The sequence below is a fragment of the Ornithorhynchus anatinus genome, chromosome 9 (genome assembly GCF_004115215.2).
Source record: "Ornithorhynchus anatinus isolate Pmale09 chromosome 9, mOrnAna1.pri.v4, whole genome shotgun sequence".
Lineage (NCBI taxonomy): Eukaryota > Metazoa > Chordata > Mammalia > Monotremata > Ornithorhynchidae > Ornithorhynchus > Ornithorhynchus anatinus.
Window position 1 is genome coordinate 6,102,931 of NC_041736.1, and position 19,048 is coordinate 6,121,978.

Here is a 19,048-nt window from a genome sequence, read left to right on the forward strand (position 1 = left end):
CGCTTCACTTCTCTGTGCCTCAGCTACCTCATCTGGAAAACGGAGATTAAGACTGTGAGCCTCACGTGGGACAACTTGATCACCCTCTATCCACCCCAGCGCTTAGAACAGTGCTCTGCACATAGTAAGAGCTTAATAAATACCAACATTATTATTATTGTAAGTGCTATGGGGCTGAGGGTGGGGTGAACACCTAATGCCAAAAAGGTACGGATTCAAGTGAGCAGACAACGCAGAAGAGAGAGGGGGTTTTGGAAAGAGAGGGCTTACTGGGGGAAGGCCTGTTGGAGGAAGTGTGACCTCAGTAGGATTTCTAATAGGACTTAAAATAGGATTTAACTTTCCTCCACAGGGATCCTACAAGGCTGTAGTCCCTGTGATCTAAGAGAGCTGGGTGTGTATATAGTAGCATTTGTTAAGCACTTACTCTGTGCCAGGCACTGTGTAAAAAGCTGGGGTAGATACTACATAGGTTAGACACAGTCCCTGGGGCTCACAGTCTTACTCCTCATTTTATAGATGAGGTAGCAGGCACAGAGAATTTAAGTGACCTGCCCAAGATCACAAAGCATGGAAGTGGCAGATCTGGGATTAGAACCCAGGTCCTTCTGACGCCCAGGTCCGTGCTCTAACCAATAGTCCACACTGCTTCCCAACTTGCCCAGTCAGGATCTAGCCACGAGTGTCTTTTCAGTAACTGTGGTCATATAGGTATCTGGCCTAAAAATGGTTGTCTGTGTTATTCATTCATTCAGTCTTATTTATTGAGCGCTTACTGTGCGCAAAGCACTGTGCTAAGTGGTTATTTCCCCACCTCCACTCTAGGACTTTCAGATGAGAGAAAGCATGAGTCAGTCTTGTCTTTCCAGATCCATTCTTCATCACTGGGGGCGGGGAAAGTTGTCTGCCAACTCTATTGTACTCGCCAAAGCAAGCGCTCAATAAATACCACTGATTATTGTGATATTTCCTATTATTATATTTGTTACTTTTCAAGCACTGGAGTCGATACGAGTTAATCAGGTCAAGCACAGTCCCTGACCTCGTGGGGCTCACAGTAGGTGAGAGAAAGACATTAAATCCCCATTTTACAGATGAAGAAACTGAAGCACAGAATAGTCGATCAATTGTATTCATTGAGGACATCCTGTGCGCAGAGCACTGTACTAAGCACTTGGGAGAGTACAATATAGCAGAGTTGGTAGACTCTGCCCCCTGCCCGCAACGAGCTTACAGTCTAGAGGAAGTCACACAGCGGGCAACTGGCCGAATGGGGATTAGAACTCAGGCCCCCCGACTCCCAAACCTGTGCTTTTTCCACTCGGGTCTCACTGATTCTCCGGTCACAGTCGGATGGTCGACGATAAAAATGGCGCATGTGTCTCAGAGGTCTGGTTTCGAGGGAGAAATCATCATCGCTAGCCACCCCGTCTCTGGGTCACCGTAGGGTTTAAAAAGAAGGCGAGGGGAAGACAGAAGGCAGATCCATCTGGTCACTCGAAGACTAATGTTCATGGTAAGGAAATCACAACACATAGCTAGAGCCATTTCATCTTTAATCTAGTGTTTCGTCGCCCAGTGTGGAGATTGATTAGGGGGTGTGTTGAAGAGATTTGCAACAGGCCTGGCTGTTTTATGTAATGGCAAGTTGGGAAGGCAAAATCATTACCAGTCAGCCACGTTTGCAGAGAATTAAGATGGAAAATTTGGGCTAATGGATTGAAACCATTTTCTCTACAGGGTGGGAGAGAGTAGGGGGTGTTTTCTTGAAAAGGTTATTTAGAGGATTAAAGTTGCAGCTACTGGGCTTTCTGATTAATTAAAAAATGTTCACTGGTGCATAAAAGCAGAAATAAAATATCCTGACCTGGAGCCCATTCTGATGCTGATAAAAAAAAAAAATCAATGTTTGTTTAACCGTCTCTTTTCCGAGACCGTCACAGACGTGACTTAAGAATTCAAATCCTCTGGACATTTGGCATGCACTAAAATGGAGGAAACTGAGGCTTGTGTTATGGGAAACATCCGTCCCTTATAAAGAATCCGTTTATTACAACTTAAACCCTCAGCTCTGAATTTTCCGTGGTAACTAAGTAGAAGCGATTTCCAATCTCTTAGAATCGTGTAGTGAAAGATAGGGAGGCAGCTAGATGCAGCTGTCCCCCCTACGCCCAAAAAGAAAATCTATATTTTACAGGTCTGCAGTAATCATACACTTCTCTACTCTATTTGGGAAGACAGAGTTCAAGGCTCTGGACAGGGATTCATTCATTCAATCGTATTTATTGAGCACTTACTGTGTGCAGAGCACTGTACTAAGTGCTTGGGAAGTACGATTCGGCAATGGATAGAGACAATCCCTACCCAACGGGCTCGCAGTCTAGAAGGGGGAGGAGACAGACAACAAAACGAAATAGTTCTGGGGTCTCCAAAACCGAACTGAAATTCAGCTAACAGCCACCTGCCCAATTTCTGGGGTCCCTCTCCCCGTACTTTGGGAATCCCCCTTCCAAAACACACAAACATATACACCATGAGGGTTCCAACTTCCTGATTGTGTAGGTGACTGCAGAGAATTAGCCGGAGTTTCACAGATTCACCTCCCTCAGGAGAGATAGAGAGCCGGTCGATGGAACCCAACAAATGGAAGTGAAGAGACATGAGAGGTTAAGATTTCAATCCGCTTTCTATTAACCCATTTCCAACCTGGGTGTTGTGGATTAACCGGGGGTGGACACGCCGAATTAGAAATACAGTCCCCTCAGTTTATTTCCTCACGCTACTCTTAGTAGTAGGAAGTCCTAAATTCCAGATCAATCAAAGCCTCACGGATTGGAAACTCATTCAAATTAGGTGGATTACGGCCATCTGAGCTGCCCAGAGTGTCTGAATCTGTCACCCTCCATCCCCATCATTCCCCGACTGAAATGAAAACGGAGGCGACACTCTCCTTGCTCCTGCTTTTCTAAAGCCTTCTCTCTCTCAATCTCTTGTGACAGGTACCTCATCCCACTTCTTCCTGTACCCCTCAACGTCCCCCCTCCCCTCCACTCCCCTCTCCCGCAGTTGACACCCTTAGGGTTGCTGGAACCTTTTGACAAAACAGTTCTCAGCCGCACCGTGCCGGCGTAGCGTATAGTCTCCCGAGATTCCCCGGTGAGCCGTGGTTTGATCCTGAAAGACCACCCTGGGCCTGCTGAATCTGATTATTAAAAACAAGGCCCCGTGACCCTCCGCTAGCTGACATTTTCCTTCGCCGCTCCCCTGGCCGCCCTATTTTGCCGTCGTGGATCATATCTCATACCACTGGCCGAAGCCACGAGGCGAATCTTTCCGCTAAGAGCCGGCGATGGCATCGTCCTCCGGAGGCGGTTGTAATAAAAAGCTACCACCAATTCACTCCTGCCCCTCCCCGCCTCCTTCCCACCCCCCGCTGAGCTGCCAATCAAACGCAGGACCCTTTTAGTGCCTGCATGTTTCTCCTTATGATAAAGTAATTACGGTGAATGTTGCCATTGTTAAGGCAAGGCCTGTCTGAGCGACGGAGGTGCAGCTGGGTATCGATGGTGTTTTCTCTCTGGGGAACGACGGTCTCGAAAATGTATTCTTCCTTCGAATCCGTCAGTGGTTCTTGGCACCGCGATGACACGTTTGCAATATGGACAAAATGATTTCTACCCAGAAAGTGTCATTTTTGAGAAGTCTACGTCCTTCTCTAGCACGTTCTCTGCAGGTTAAATCTTCTCTTCCTCCTCTGCACACCTATAGCTCACAGAACTTACTAGCCCCTGACTATTTAAAGCACTACTTGAAGTTTTTATCCTCTCTTTCACTTGCATAGTTCCCTGAATTTATGGTTTGAACTACCCTTCTTTGCAACCCATTGAGAATTCAATTTAAAAGACTAGAAGAGGGAGAAAAGAAATAGCAATAGAAACTCCAACAGAAAAAGTCACAACTAATACTAGCGATAGGGTGTTTTCCGAAACTTTTCCTCTGCTCCTCTATCTGCTGGCTGGGGGCTAGTGATACTAAAGACATTATAACCTCAGAGTAAGTTAGAAGATTATCCAAGAGCCTCGACCTAATAATAATAGTAATTGTGGTGTTGGTTAAGTGCTTACTATGTGCCAGACACTCTACTGAGCGCTGGGGTGGATACAAGCAAATCGAGTTGGACACAGTCCTGGTCCCACTTGGAGCTCTTAATCCCCATTTTACAGATGAGGTAACTGAGGCACGGAGCAGTGAAGTGACTGGCCCAAGGTCACACTGCAGACAAGTTGCAGAGTCAGGATTAGAACCCAGGTCCTAGAACCTACGTGGTGATGGACCAGAGCATGGGTTATCCCCGAATGCAGCAGAGAGCAACCTCAGTAAGGGGAGACTAGTGGCCACCGAGGAGGAGGAGAGGCTAAAACAGAGCATCGTGGGATATACGGAGGTCCAATCTGATGGCCGTCAGAGACATCGACCGTGGTGACTGGAGTGGGGAATCTACTTTGGGTTACTGAACATTCCTACCCCATTGTCTGGTGATATCAGCTGCTAAGTAGTCCCTTCATAGCCAAAAAAAGGAGGACAAGTGGAGAGAAGAGCACATACAGGGAATCGGCCGGGGATGACTAACCACTTTCCTGGCCACACCAGAATCTTCAACCAACTCTGTTCCACAGGAGGGAGATTATTCTAAGCAGAGGGAAAGCAAGGGGAGAAACTGTGGGACAGTTTGCCTTCACTGGATTAACTTCCCTCCCTTCCTCTGTAAAAGTGGGGTGACGCCCAGAGAGGCAATTGATTCGGTCGTAGTTATTGAGCACTTACTGTGTGCAGAGCACTGTACTATGAGCTTGGGAAGTACGATTCAGCAACCAATCCCAGAAGACCCTCCGTCCAGTGAAGTATCAACTCCTGACGTGCCACAATCAAGCCATTCCAACTGACAGACTCATTTTCTAATCCGAAGGCCAGTGCCCATCCAAGATTGAATTCCAACACCACCGCCGACACGGAATCCATTTTTCGATGTCAGTTTACCCTCGAGTCAGCAAAGGTCCATCCCGGCTCTGTTGAGGGCTGGATCTAAAGATAGACTGCAGAGCACCTGCCTCCTAATTTTACGTTCATGACTTGAGGTGGGAAAATTGGGAGTGGGGCAGCAGATTTCCCACTCTTTCTCCCCCTCTTTCCTCCCATCTCTTCTGGCGCCCAGATAGAAAGGTGCTTTCTCCAGAAGACTTCGAGTGTCTCAAACTGCCAACATACTGGTTTAAGAGTGGAAAGGGGGGTACGAAATGTCTTTTTTCACTGTGTAAATAACATTTTATTTTTTCCCATTGAAGAAGGATTTTTTTTTTGAGGCAGAGAACCAAGTTCACCCCCACTTGGAAGTCAAACTAGTCCAGATGGAGTGACTTTGCCTTAAAGGAGGGAAGCCCCTCAGGGGTTGATCACTTCACACCTAGTGGAACTATGCTGGAATGCTGCTGAGAGAAAAGGCCAGAGCAGAAGGTCAAACCGAAAGGCATAAGGAGCACCAGGGCGGTCCAGAAGTAGCAGGGTCTGTCATGAGGATAAACAATAAGGCTTGTGTGGATTTTGTGGGAAGGAGCTTAGTTAGACCTGGGAATCTGGGGTTTGCCCGGATTTTATGAGAAGGAGGTTGGGCCTGGGAGTTTGGAGACCTGGGTTGCGGCCCCAGTTCCGCCACTGGCCTGCTGTGTGTCCTTGGGCAACTCATTTGATCTTTCTGTGCCATCCTTTCCCCACCTATAACACGGAGATAAGATGTTTTCTCTCCCTCTCAGATCTGAAGCAGCAGCATGGCCTAGTGCGTAGAGCATGGAGCTGGGAGTCGGAAGGCGTTCTAATTCCTCCACTTGTCTGCTGTGTGACCCTGGGCAAGTCACTTAACTTTTCTGTGCCTCAGTTACCATCTGTTATACAGGGATTAAAGACTATTAGCCCCACGTGGGACATGAATTGTGTCCAATCCGGTTAGTTTGTATCTCTACTGTATTGTTCTGTCCCAAGCACTTACTATAGTGATCTGCAAAACTAAGCGCTCAATAGATACTACTGACTGACCAATAATCTTGGATCTACCCCAAGACTTACATAGCAAGCAACAAAAACTATAATTAATATTGTGAAGGGATGTGAAATTGAAACCTTCACAACTAGGAAAAGAAAGGGGATCAGGAAATGTGGAGCAGGTTGAGGAAGTCAAATATCCTAAGTGTATCTTTTAATAATAATGATAATAACCGGGGTATCTGTTGTTCACTAAGCACCGTACTGAGTCCTGGGGAAAAGGCAAGATAATCAGGTGAGACGGTCGCTGTTCCACATTAGGGCTCGTAGTACGAAGAGGAGGGAGGACAAGTATTTAATCCCCATTTTACAGATGAGAAAACTGAGGGGTAGAGAAGTGTCCCCGGGGTAATAATAATAATAATAATGTTGGTATTTGTTAAGCATTCTAACTTCTTCTAACTCCACCAGTTTAAAGGTGACATCATGAGTCACCCACCCCTGATTGTTTCCTGAGGAATTCACCAGATAGGTGGCTCACTATCTATAAAGCCATATTGGCTTCAGGGTATTCAAGTACCTTGTATGCCAAGAAAAGAAACACTCAACCAGCACTAAACCAAGATTCCAGATGTCTTCCCTATGAAATAATGAGTTGTTTTAAAAGGGACCCCCCCACACACACCTAATCCAAGAGAAAAGAAATAAGCACTCCAAAGGACTCATGATAAAACTCCTGGATTTTGACACTCATGAAGAGCCAAATAATTGTCACCTTGATCCAATGGAAAGTTAACCAGCATCCCGGTCAGACCGAATGCCTTGAGAGGATAGTTTTCTCCTAAAGCTTGAATCTTTAGTCCAATCATGAAGATAAGCATAGGACTACAGGGGCTAAGAGAAATCAGAGTGAACCTAACAAGGGAAAGGTTGTTTTTTTTCAGGAAAACCTTCTCTAGAAATTATCTTTCTCTGCAGAGGATTACTCAGTAGAAGCCAGAAAGTCTGATAGTCAAGATGAACAGTCGTTCACTCCTGCCCATTCAAGAGTTACTTCTGTTTTTGATTTTTTGATTTTTAGTTCAACAAAAGCAATAGCATTCTCAAATGGAGCGATGCTCTGTCTTCCAGAAAAAAAATCATAAATTTGAAATATGCTGCTTCCTAAAGCAGCCTATTAAAATGGGATAATATAGCTATTTAATATTCTAGGCACATGCACGCATTTGTGTACATGGGGGTGGGGAACGGACTGTGCACGTTCAAAAAATTAAAGCCCAAGAAGTACCCTTTCACCAAAAAGACAGTGGGAATATTTGCCTCACATCTCATTCAAGATACCAGGTTTACAGGTAAGATCAAAAGTGGCCTGCTAGCAATGCTTTGCTTATCTCTCTAGACTACAAGACGCAGGTTGTTTTGAAGCTTCCGAATAATGAAAGCTTCCACTCCCAGATTTGCCTTCAGATTCTTGAAAAGAAGCAATATCTAGACACTCTATTCCTAACCCGTAATTTCAATCAGGAGATTTTAATTTTCAGAGCAACTTCAGCTCGTCTCCACAGTGTATGTACCTTTAATCATATTTTTCCCTCAACTGGAAGAATTTAATGTGTCCATGCGGGGGGGAAAGGCAATGTCATTATTAAGAAATTCAGAATAAATTGAAGATTTCTCGAGTACATTTATTGATGACTACCTCCATAGATTATACCTTTCACAACACACCCATCCTCCACCCCCCATGGTTTTGTTATGGTACAATAATCACATGCTCCACTGAGTATGCGAGAGTTAGTGAAAGGTTAGGTGAACAGTGCACTGGAAAAATCAAATCTATGGAAATAAGGCTATTCGGTTTGCTGTCGTTCCATAAATAAAAAGAAACATGAAGGAGAGATTTGGAAGACACAAGTGAGGAAAGCTTCCTTTTGTTCCAGCTAAACAGGCTCCCACCAAACCTAGTTTTCCATTTCTGAAGATTTTTGAGGTGCCACACGTAGGCTTGCCTGGGGGTAATAAATGTTCACTTTGGATTGTTGCCTTTTGGTCTGCTGGTTTTTCTTTGGCTAGGAAATAAAAAGCCTTCCTCCCAACTCAAAGCGGTTTTATGGAAACACATTCCGAGGTCAGATTGGTTTGTCGCCATCAGCCAATCGCTTATGGATTCTGCAGGAAGACTCAGTTCCCTCTTTCTCAAGATCATCATTCCATTTGGAGTTGATTATAAAAAATCGGATGAGGTGATAATGAGTGCAAGAATAGAGGAAGTCCTTAGTTTGCAGTTTGGAACTCTCTCAGTTATTCCAACTATCAAATTCAGGACTCGGGTAATCGAGCAAATTAGAGCCGAATCTTTTTTAAGACGTATTAGCGTACAACAGAAGAAGTGCTGTTCAGAGTAGTGAAAAGTATGAATTGGCAAATAAAAACTACTTAAAGATAAAATTTTTACAAGAAAGCAATATTCCAATAGTTAACTGTAGATTTGCTGACTTCCAGAATTCCTCAAATTCAACAAAATATCCAACTCCATTCAACGGTAAACGTGTAACGTCTTAAAAATCACCACCATCATCCCTTGCCTTCACTCTCTCTAGTAACAACGCTACAGAAAAATAGGGATGCAAAGGGACAATCTTCGTGTGAGCACAAGGCAATAGGGAGTGTGGATCCTGCTACGGTCTTTCAGTAAGAGACACTTTCACTTAAATTTCACCAGGGGCATCTTCATCCCCTAACACAGACAGAAGACGCATCTTCATCCCCTAACACAGACGGAAGATACACTTTAGTTTATCAAAAATACTTCCAAAAGCAAACCATCAACACTACAAATAGAGAGAACATCCCCCCCAAAATGCTAGGTATTTACAAACTTAAATATACAATGTGTTCACCTAAATGCCTTCAACTGCCACATATGTGCTGAATGCCAAATACACAAACTAAGCCCAACCTGCTGATGTGTCTTATCCTTTCCTCAACAATTTGAATTTTCGGCCTTTTGGGGTCGATGGTTCCAGTTTAACCTGTGGACCAAAGCATGTGCACGCTCAAGACGTCTCTCAAAAAGCACTCTCGGTCACGGAAGAAGGCTCGCCGACTCCTAACCGGAGGATAACCATACCAACAGCAGTGTCTGGCCGAAGGCATTGGGATTCTCTGGAAAATCAGCTCTTTCACCCTCTAGGACCCAATTTGACTCATGTTTCGTGACTTCCCTCAACATCAGAATTCATCACTTAGGTTTTCTAGGTCTTCTCTTTCCATTCCATCCTGCAGGAAGGCCTTACCAGGGTCTCTGCTGATGACAACACCTCTGTCTGAACGGATACTCCCAAGAGCAGTCGGATGATCCCGTTCCGTGATTCTTTTACTGCTGTTGAGCCACGTCACTGTTCTGCTTTTAGACCTACAGAGAGGATAGCACACACGCATATGACAATTTGAAACTTGTTTTGGATAATAATGATGATAATAATAATAATGTATTTGTTAAGCTCTTACTATGTGCCAAGCACTCTTCTAAGTGCCGGGGTAGATACAAGATAATCAGGTCGCCCCATGTGGGACTCACAGTCTCAATCCCCATTTTCCAAATGAGGTAACTGAGGTACAGAGAAGTTAAGTGACCTGCCCAAAGTCACACAGCTGATAAGCGGCAGAGCCGGCATTAGAACCCACGACCTCTGACTCCCAAGCCGGTGGTCTCTCCACTAAGCCACGCTGCTTGTCTTTTAACAGTGATAAAAAAGAAAATCATTAAGTCTGATCTTCCTATGGCTTCTGGAAGTATCTCAGAACTCAAAGTGACTTGTGCCTTTAAAAATAAAAATTAAAAACAGGGTGTCTAAACGATTCAGTCAGTCAAATCTATTGAGAGCTTATTGTGTGCAGAGCACCGTACTAAATGCTTGGAAAGTGCAATTCAGCAACAAATAGCTGGTCCCGGATCCCTAGGTCAAGGACAGCTTAGCCGTAGAGTCTTGGGGCTGCTAGATTGTCAACTCTTTGAGGGTAGCCATAATACACACTAATTCTATTGTCTTCTTCCAAAAAGTCAGTACTGTGTTCTGCACAAAGCAGGCATTCATTGGACTGATTAAATCCTTTAGTGATATTTCTTTACATGACTGAATTTGTATGGCCTTTCTGATATCTAAAATGTTCTCCCCCAAAAAACTCATTTTATTCATCCATTTGTATTTACTGAGCGCTTACTTTGTGCAGAGCACTGTTTTAAGTGCTTGGGAGAGTTAAATATAACAATCAGCAGGCACATTCCTGCCCACAGTGAGCTCACAGTCTCACATTACAGAGGCAAGGGAGGAAGAAGGGAGGAAGAAGGGAGGAAGAAGGGAGGAAGAAGGGAGGAAGAAGGGAGGAAGAAGGGAGGAAGAAGGGAGGGAGGAAGGAGAAGGAGATGGAGAAGGAGATGGAGAAGGAGATGGAGAAGGAGATGGAGAAGGAGATGGAGAAGGAGATGGAGAAGGAGATGGAGAAGGAAGAAGAAGGAAGAAGAAGGAAGGAAGAAGGAAGGAAGAAGGAAGGAAGAAGGAAGAAAGAAGGAAGAAAGAAGGATGAAAGAAGGAAGAAAGAAGGAAGAAAGAAGGAAGAAAGAAGGAAGAAAGAAGGAAGAAAGAAGGAAGAAAGAAGAAGAAAGAAGAAGGGTGGTATTTGGTAAGCACTTAATATATGTGATCTTATCCTAGAAGTGACTTATCCAAGGTCATACAGCAGGAACGTGGCAAAGTCAGGTTTAGAACCCAGGTCCCCTGACTCCCAGGGCTTTTTCCACTAAGCCAAGCTGCTTCACTAACCCTTAACACACTCCCCCAAATCCATCAAATCAATGATATTTAATGAGCATTTACTGTACTAAGTTCTTAGGAGAGTATAATACAAATGAGTTGGTCGACACAAAGCTCCCAAACCAACTTTACATAGCCATGCACAGAGAATGTGTTATATTGTACTCTCCCAAACGTTTAGCACAGTACTAAGTATTAATAGAGTACGGTGAGTCCCACGTGGGACAGGGACTGTGTCCAACCCAATTTGCTTGTATCCACCCCAGCGCTTAGAACAGTGCAGGGCACAAAGAAAGCACTTAAAGTACCACAATTATTATTATTACTACTCTATACACAGCAAGCGAGCACAGGCTTGGGAGTCGGAGGTCGTGGGTGCTAACCCCGTGTCCACCACTTCCATCTTTGTGACTCTGGGCAAGTCACTTAACTTCTCTGTTCCTGTTACCTCATCTGTCAAATGGGGATTAAGACTGGGAGCCCCACGTGGGACAACCCAATTACCTTGTATCTACCCCGGCGCTTAGAACAGTGCTTGGCACATAGTAAGCGCTTAGCATATACCATCATTATCAATACAATTGATTCCAGGAAATAATTTGTCCCCTTACCCAGCAGTTCGGAAGTGCTCAGTAGAGTGCTTTGCACACAGTAATCGCTCACTTAATGGGATTGTACGGAGGATCCGGGTCCTCTCGGGCAAACGATCCTATTAATTGAGCACTTACTGTGTGCAAAGCACTGTACTAAGCACTTCCAAACTGCTGGGTAAGGGGACAAATTATTTCCTGGAGATAATTGGTCCAACCTTGAGAGGCCCTGGCCGAAGGATCATCCAGCCCATACGGAACCGGACTTTCCGTTATCTACAGGTGACCTTCGATGCCCTCCAACTTTACCCACTCTTGCCCAAAGGCAACCCCCTCCCCAGAGTCCCCAGTCCCTCTGCCAGAGGGGCTATTTGTTTCCAAAGCCCTAGAGCCTGTGTAGGGCCCAGATCAAAGAACAGAAGTCCCCTCTGCCCTCACGGGAGCCTCACAGGGGTCCACATTGTCCCTGGCAAACCCCGAGTCCCCGTGATTCCCAGGCCTCAAAATGGCAGCATTAATTGGACTTCATTATTTCGGCTCCAGCAAAGGTTTGAAAGGGTTTGTAATTAGCGGAGTCCCGATCAATTCCGCACTCCAGTTTAGGCTGATCCTTCCAGGGGGAATAGCGCACTTAGGATCCGTTTACCATCGTTACGTTCGTTCGGGGTCCCTTTGTGTTATTTTCGCTCGGCCTCGTGGACCCGCCCGCTCCTTTCAGTGAGGGCAACCCACCCTTCCAGAGCCTCACAATGACCCATTTGTTACCCCCTCCTAACTATCACCAGCCCCGCTTTAATTAGAGGCTCTGCAAGTTATTCGTCTAAGATTCCGAGACCCGCAGCCAAACCCGGCCATTAGTCCCACGGTGCAACTGTAGCTTCCAAGAATTCAGAGGGCGCCCGTGCATAAACAGCATTCGGCTAAAACCGCGAGGACTGGCAAAAATGACTTTCTAACACACCTGAGGATAATAACTGTCGTCTTGTGCATGTGTGAAGGTGCGGGTGCGCGAGCTTGGTCTAAAATTGCACCGGGCACACTTGTTTATTACCAAATACTTCTCTTCTAACCCGTTCCAGTTGTTACCCAGAATATAAACATTTCCCTCTACAAGTTCCCAGAAGAGTATATAAAAATTTAAATTGGATTTGGGATTACTTTAACTTTTCATTGTGGGCCATATAGAGTAAATTATAATATTTAGATAAGATGAGTCTTTAAATTGGCATATGATTTATTCACTCTCCCCCCCCCCACCCCTTTTTTCAAATACAGTGAGTATCGGGTTAAGGCTGAACACTCTGAGCCATAAGAACAAAAGGAATCTTGCTGGAGGCTTTTCTGTTTGCACTGAGTATTTGGAGTTGCTAGACACAGAGAAAGGAACCCGGTTGGGAGTTAGGGAGATGTTTCAAAGAATGCAAAAAAGCTAAAGGCCCTCTCTTCTGCCTAACCAAGCTTTCAGAATAGAGGGGCCTGGAGAAATTGCTTGGCCCTCTGAAATCAAGTAGGTTTACTGGGAAAGTGGCTTTTTTTTATTTTTATTTTTAAAAAGCAGCATCTTCCCTGACAGAGAGAAATTCAATAGTATTTATTGAGCGCTTACTATATGCAGAGCACTGTACTAAGTGCTTGGAATGTACAATCTGGCAACAGATAGAGACAATCCGTGCCCATTCAGGGGTTTACAGTCTAATTGGGGGAGACAGACGGACAGAAACAAGGCAACTTAATCACGATAAATAGAATCAAGGGCATGTTCACCTCATTAACAAAATAAATAGGGTAATAAAAATATATACAAATGAGCACAGTACTGAGGGGAGGTGAAGGGAGACGAGGAGGAGCGGAGGGAACGGGTGGAAAGGGGGCTTAGCTGAGGGGAGGTGAAGGGGGGGGCAGAGAGGCAGCAGAGGGAAAAGGGGAAGCTCAGTGTGGGAAGGCCTCTTGGAGGAGGTGAGCTCTCAGTAGGGCTTCGCAGAGGGGAAGAGAGTGAGTTTGGTGGAGGTGAGGAGGGAGGGCGTTCAAGGACCGCGGGAGGACGTGGGCCGGGGGTCGACGGCGGGATAGGCGTGAACGGGGGACGGTGAGGAGGTGGGCGGCAGAGGAGCGGAGCGTGCGGGGTGGGCGGCAGAAAGAGAAGGGAGGAGAGGTATTTCACACCAAGCCTCCAGTGAGTTGGTGTTTTCTAGCTTAGTGGGCTAATCGGGTGACTCAGCAAGCGTGATCTTGGGTAAGAAGCAGCAATGGCCCAGTGGAGAGATTCCCCAGCCTGGGAGTCAGAAGGACCAGGGTTTTAATCCCAGCTCCTCCACCTGTCTGCCATGTGACCTTGAGCAAGTCACTTAACTTCTCTGTGCCTCACTTACCTCACCTTTGAAATGAGGATTAAGACTGTGAGCTCCCCTTGGGACATGGACTGTGTCCAACCTGATTAGCTTGTACCTACCCCAGTGCTTAGTACAGTGTCTGGCACATAGTAAGTGTTTAACGAATACCATGAAAAAAAAAGTCACAACTTCTCTGTGCTTCAGTTCCCTCATCTGCAAAATGGGGATTCATTTTCTCCCTCCTAAACTGTGAACCTCATGTGCGACCTGCATAGCTAAGTGGAAAGAGCACAGGCTTGGGAGTCAGAGGACTGGAGTTCTAATCCCCGCTCTGACACTTGCCTGCTGTGTGACCTTGGGCAGGCCGCTTAACTTCTCTGTGCCTCTGTTACCTTATCTGTAAAACGGGGATTAAGACTGTGAGCCCCATATGGAACAACCTGATTACCGTGCATCTACCCCAGAGCTCAGACCAGTGCTCGGCACATAGTAAGCGCTTAACAAATACCATCATTATTATCACTATCCTTATTAACCCAGTGCTTTACTACAAAGTAAGCACTTAATACTACAGTTATGATTATTATTTACTCGGTGTATGAAAAAAACGATTTTCTGAAGATCCGGTGGATTATGCAAGTCCCAAGTGCTTAGTATGGTGTTCTGCACACAGTAAGCGCTCGATATAATTGATTAGCTACACCCAGTGAGAAACATTAACAAACGAGGGGACTGAGCGGGCATCGGAATTACCCTGCAACACTTCTTTCTAGCCAGTGTCCTCTCCCTCCTGTCGCTGATGAGCTGGGTTCTTAAATGATCTCACGCTAATCCCCAAGATGGACTCCTCATCCCAGCAGGCCGTTGAGCCCGGTTTCTCCTCCATGTGTCATTCCTACCATTAATCTCTTGCCCATCGTGAGATGTGCTCTGCTCTTCTCTCCAGCAATTCACTCTCCTTGGAAAATATGCAGCAGGCACGTCTCTCTGACGGACACGATAAGACTTTTACCTTCCCCTTTCCAGGAACGGAAACCCTGTCACTCCAGAACGTAATGAATCTAACCGGCTTGAAGGTATACAGGATGTTCTAAGATCGATATGGCGGGAGTAAACTCACGGACGTCTCAAAAGGATGGTAGCGAAAAGTCCATCCGTTGGTCAGGTGTCAGTTTTGATTCTACCCTGTCGATATGCAGATCATCAAAGGCTGACCTAATTTCGCTCCCTGGTGAAACTGGGGCTGGATAGGGTGGCCTGGCAGCAGTGATCCTTCAAGGTTTCCTATTCCTTAACGGATAGGGGTCGGCCGGTTAGCTCAGTTGGTTAGAGCGTCGTGTTAACACCTAGGTTGTGGATTCAATTTTCCATATTAACGCCAAGGTTGGGGATTCAATTTTCCATACCGTACGGACCGCTTATCCTATTCCTCTAGACTGTGAGCTCTCTATGGGTAGAGAATGTGTCTGTCTATAAAATAAAAATAAAATAAATGGTATTTGTTAAGCGCTATGTGCAAAGCACCGTTCTAAGCGCTGGGGAATACAAGGCGATCAGGATGTCCCACCTGGGGCTCACAGTTTTAATCTCCGTTTTACAGATGAGGTAACTGAGGCACAGAGAAGTTAAGTGACTTGCCCTAAATCACACAGCTGGCAAGCGGCCAAGCTAGGATTAGAACTCACGACCTCCGACTCCCAAGCCCGGACTCTTGCCACTGAGCCACGCTGCTTCTCTATTGTTACACTGTACTCTCCCAAGCACTGAGTACAGCGTTCTGCGTAGAGCAAGCGTTCAATAAATACGATTAAATAAATGAAGCAACCCACACCAAAATTGGAAATTCAAATCACTGTAATCGTGTCTACAAACTCTCCAGTGAACCCAGGGAGTGGTGGTGACACATATTCACTGAAAAATTAATAATCTGGATTGGGCATCTGCATGGACTGAATTCTTTGAGTAATTGACCATCAACTCTGCTTTGAGCAAAGGTACAATTATCTATGAATATGCAATACAGAGGAAGCCAGGCAGCCCTGAGGCATCAGTAGAAACCCAGACACCTGCCATTCTGTTATTTATAGCTTACTCTACTACATTAACTAGAACTTATTGTCACTGAGACCTCTTGAGATGTGTGGTCCAGAATAAATTTCAGAATCCAACCAAATTCACTGACCAAGAGAGGGAAAAATGGAGGGAGAAGGGGGATGGGGGGAGGACACCCCCTTTGGGGAAGGACGGGGGGAGGTGGAAATGACAAGCCAAAGAAGGATTCTCAGCTTAAACAACTCATCTCTCCTATGAATCAATGCCTCATCGTGGCAGGAGAGTTTGCGTACACAGATGAAGTTTAGAGCTACGCCACATAGTGTTCCCCAGAATGGAAAGGTCTAAACCAAAGCGTCGACGTGTCGATTCGCCTGTGCTGAGGAGCAGCGGCACGGGGAAGTCAAGGGCGGATGATAAAGTGATCAAAATGTTGATCAAAGAAAACAGCAGAGACTCAAGTTTTTAACTGAGGGGGAAAAAGCCAAAGGTAAACCACTTCCGTGTCTTTTCCCAAAAAGCTCTATGGCTACACATACCAGAACGACTTTATAGCCGCAGATGGAACATTCTGGAAAGGATGACCAAGGAGTGGCTATGGGTCTGAAGCACCTCGATGGCATTTGAAGAAGAAGATCTCTACAAGCTGACAGTTTTTCTTTCCCAGATATCAAGCCATCCCTCTTCAAAACCAAATATAATCAGCTTCTATCACCAACAAAATAAAACTTCCTACTCCCACAAATTCTTTAGTTTTCAAAAGGAAGAAAAAATCTTGGCACCATCAGATTTGCAGCTTTTAAATTCTGGCTGGTAAATATTGTATCAACAAAAGGAGACTGCCCTCCCCCGCCCGGTGCATACCGAAGAGGATAAAACTGTACATTAACTTCACCGCGGGGGAGGAAACTCCCCTGCATATAAAAAGTTTTGACAAATGTGGTGAAATTATCCCGAGACACTTTACCTGAGTGGGAGCTTTTAAATTGAGATCGCAAGAGAAATGTAAAGAATGCCAATGATTGAGCTATTCCAAGCTCCTTTCAGTTTCTTCCCGACAACCCCCTTTCCCCCCATGGCAGCCTATAGATCATTCCAGCTAATGCCCTCGAAATAGGTAAAATCGGCACGCCAGCAAAGTCATTATACTCAAATTAGACGGGCTCTCCCACTGCATGGAAGAAACCGTTTAAAAAAAGCAGACAAATGCCCCCACAGAAATCAGAGAATGTCTCCTTTTACATCCAAGCTCCTTTATGTTTCCCCCTTAAATGCAGACAATTTCCTCAGACTGTACCATTCTGCCACTTTCCAAGAAAATGGGAAATCTGCATTGTGAGTCAGTTCAAAAGATGGGTCTGGTCCTTGTCTGAGCCCTCACGCTTTGATCCCGACTTTAGATTAAGCAAAATGTTCCAAGAGGAGGAGACTGAAAGAGGGGTGACTTGTAAATCATTTCTTCCCTCGGGGGTCTTGAGAAAGAAAGGCTGATGGGTTAGTGTTTTCCAGAAGATTTTTTTTGAGGATAATACAAATTTACGTCCATTGAAATATTTGAAGTGAAAAAAAATTACTTTCAAAAATAGCTGGGAGAATAATGCCCGTAAATGTTTAGGCCAAATTAAACAGCTTACGAATGATCAGAAATCACCGTTGCCATGGTTTCCGATGCCAGCAGGACGGTGTTTGGACTAAATATCACCCTTGCCGCAAAAATTCCGGGGCCTAAGTGCCGGCCACACAAAAACTAATTATAGCGTTCTGGGGCACTTGGCTTCCTTCAGAAATATAGCAATAACGATGGTGAAAAATCCAACATGTGACTCCGGCCTGCCTGGCTATAGAAGAGTTTACACCTCGCTTCCTGAGCTCAGTTTCCAAGCTCATCGCTTCCCACACCCCTGGCACCATGGACAGTCGCAGTGGGCTCTGACCTCCTCACGAAGAGAGTAATTCCTCTTCTCCCAACGAGTAGCCCCGTGCTTTTGAACCAAGTCAGAGTTGCTTTCCCCCATCCATGGGGATTGTTGGTATTCAGGAAAAAAGCACCAAGTAATTAAGTGCCACTGAAGAAAAAGGCGAACACGAGGCAACTCTGAGGCAAAAACACGACTCAAGGGAGAAGGTGGCAGCCAGTTTATCAGTTAAAAACGGCCCCTGAGTTACTAAACTTTCCTATAACCTGCCAAGGACTGAAGGAAAAGACGTTGAGACCCCCTTTCGTCAATGACCCAATCAATCAATGGTATTTGAGCACTTGGTGGGTGCAGAGCACTTGACTAAGTGCTCAAGAGAGTACAACATAACAGAGTTGGTAGACAGTCCCTTAATGTGCTCGATTCTGTCATAAATTGTTACAGCTCTTCCCAAACCGAAGAGAAACCTCTCTCATTCATTCGAGTTTACAATCTAGAGCGTGAATTTACAGGCCAGAGGACTGTAGGAGTCATTCAAGGAATGATTCCCCTACTTTGAGTCTTTGGGGAACTAAAGGAAATGGCTTCTGTTTAAGCAGGCTCAGTTACAAAGGAATTGTAACTAGCCTCCACTTGACTTCTTGTTTTTGGTCTAGTTTTCAGAGGAAAATTTGACACGCCTATAATCTGCACAGAAAAGGGATTCTGTGTTAACATTAAGTGAAAACTGGATCACTGCTAATGGTTGTCCTTGATCGATGTTCTTTTTAATTTTTTTTGTATTTGTTGAGACTTACTATGTATCAAACACTGTTCTAAGCACTGGGAGGGTGAGTACAAGTTAATCAGGCCTGACACAATCCGTGTCTCACACAGAGCTCACAGTCTAGATAGGAAGGAGAACAGGTATTTAATCCCCATTTTACAGTTGAGGAAACTGAATCGAGGAGAAAATAAGCGACTTGCCCAAGGTCACCCAGCGAGCCTGGATCTACGCCAGCGCTTAAAACAGTGCTTGGCACATAGTAATCACTCAACAAATACCATTTTTATTATTATTAAATGCCATTAGAAAAGAAAATGTGCTCCAAGTCAACGCTACAGTCATCTCTCCCTGGAAGACCTGCTACAACCGGGTGGCCTTCTCTGGGAAAGCACTTTCATTGAACCACTGAGTTGGTCTCAGCCCCATTAAGCTAGACGTGACCCTTAATTGCCTGAGCATATGTGTTTTGTGGCTCGTGACCAAGGGAATAATCTCTGGACACAGATTAATGACCGTGGGGCAACTCAAAAATATTACATTGTTGCCA

At 45.3% G+C, this 19,048-nt stretch overlaps 1 long non-coding RNA gene across 1 annotated transcript in view; it reads right to left on the reverse strand.

The window, feature by feature from the left end:
- Window positions 1-19,048, reverse strand: part of LOC114814196 — a 93,660-nt gene that overhangs the window by 61,929 nt on the left and 12,683 nt on the right. Inside the window, exon 2 of the long non-coding RNA XR_003761944.1 lies at window positions 9,330-9,448. This is a non-coding gene — a long non-coding RNA (uncharacterized LOC114814196). The remainder of the gene's footprint in view (window positions 1-9,329; window positions 9,449-19,048) is intronic.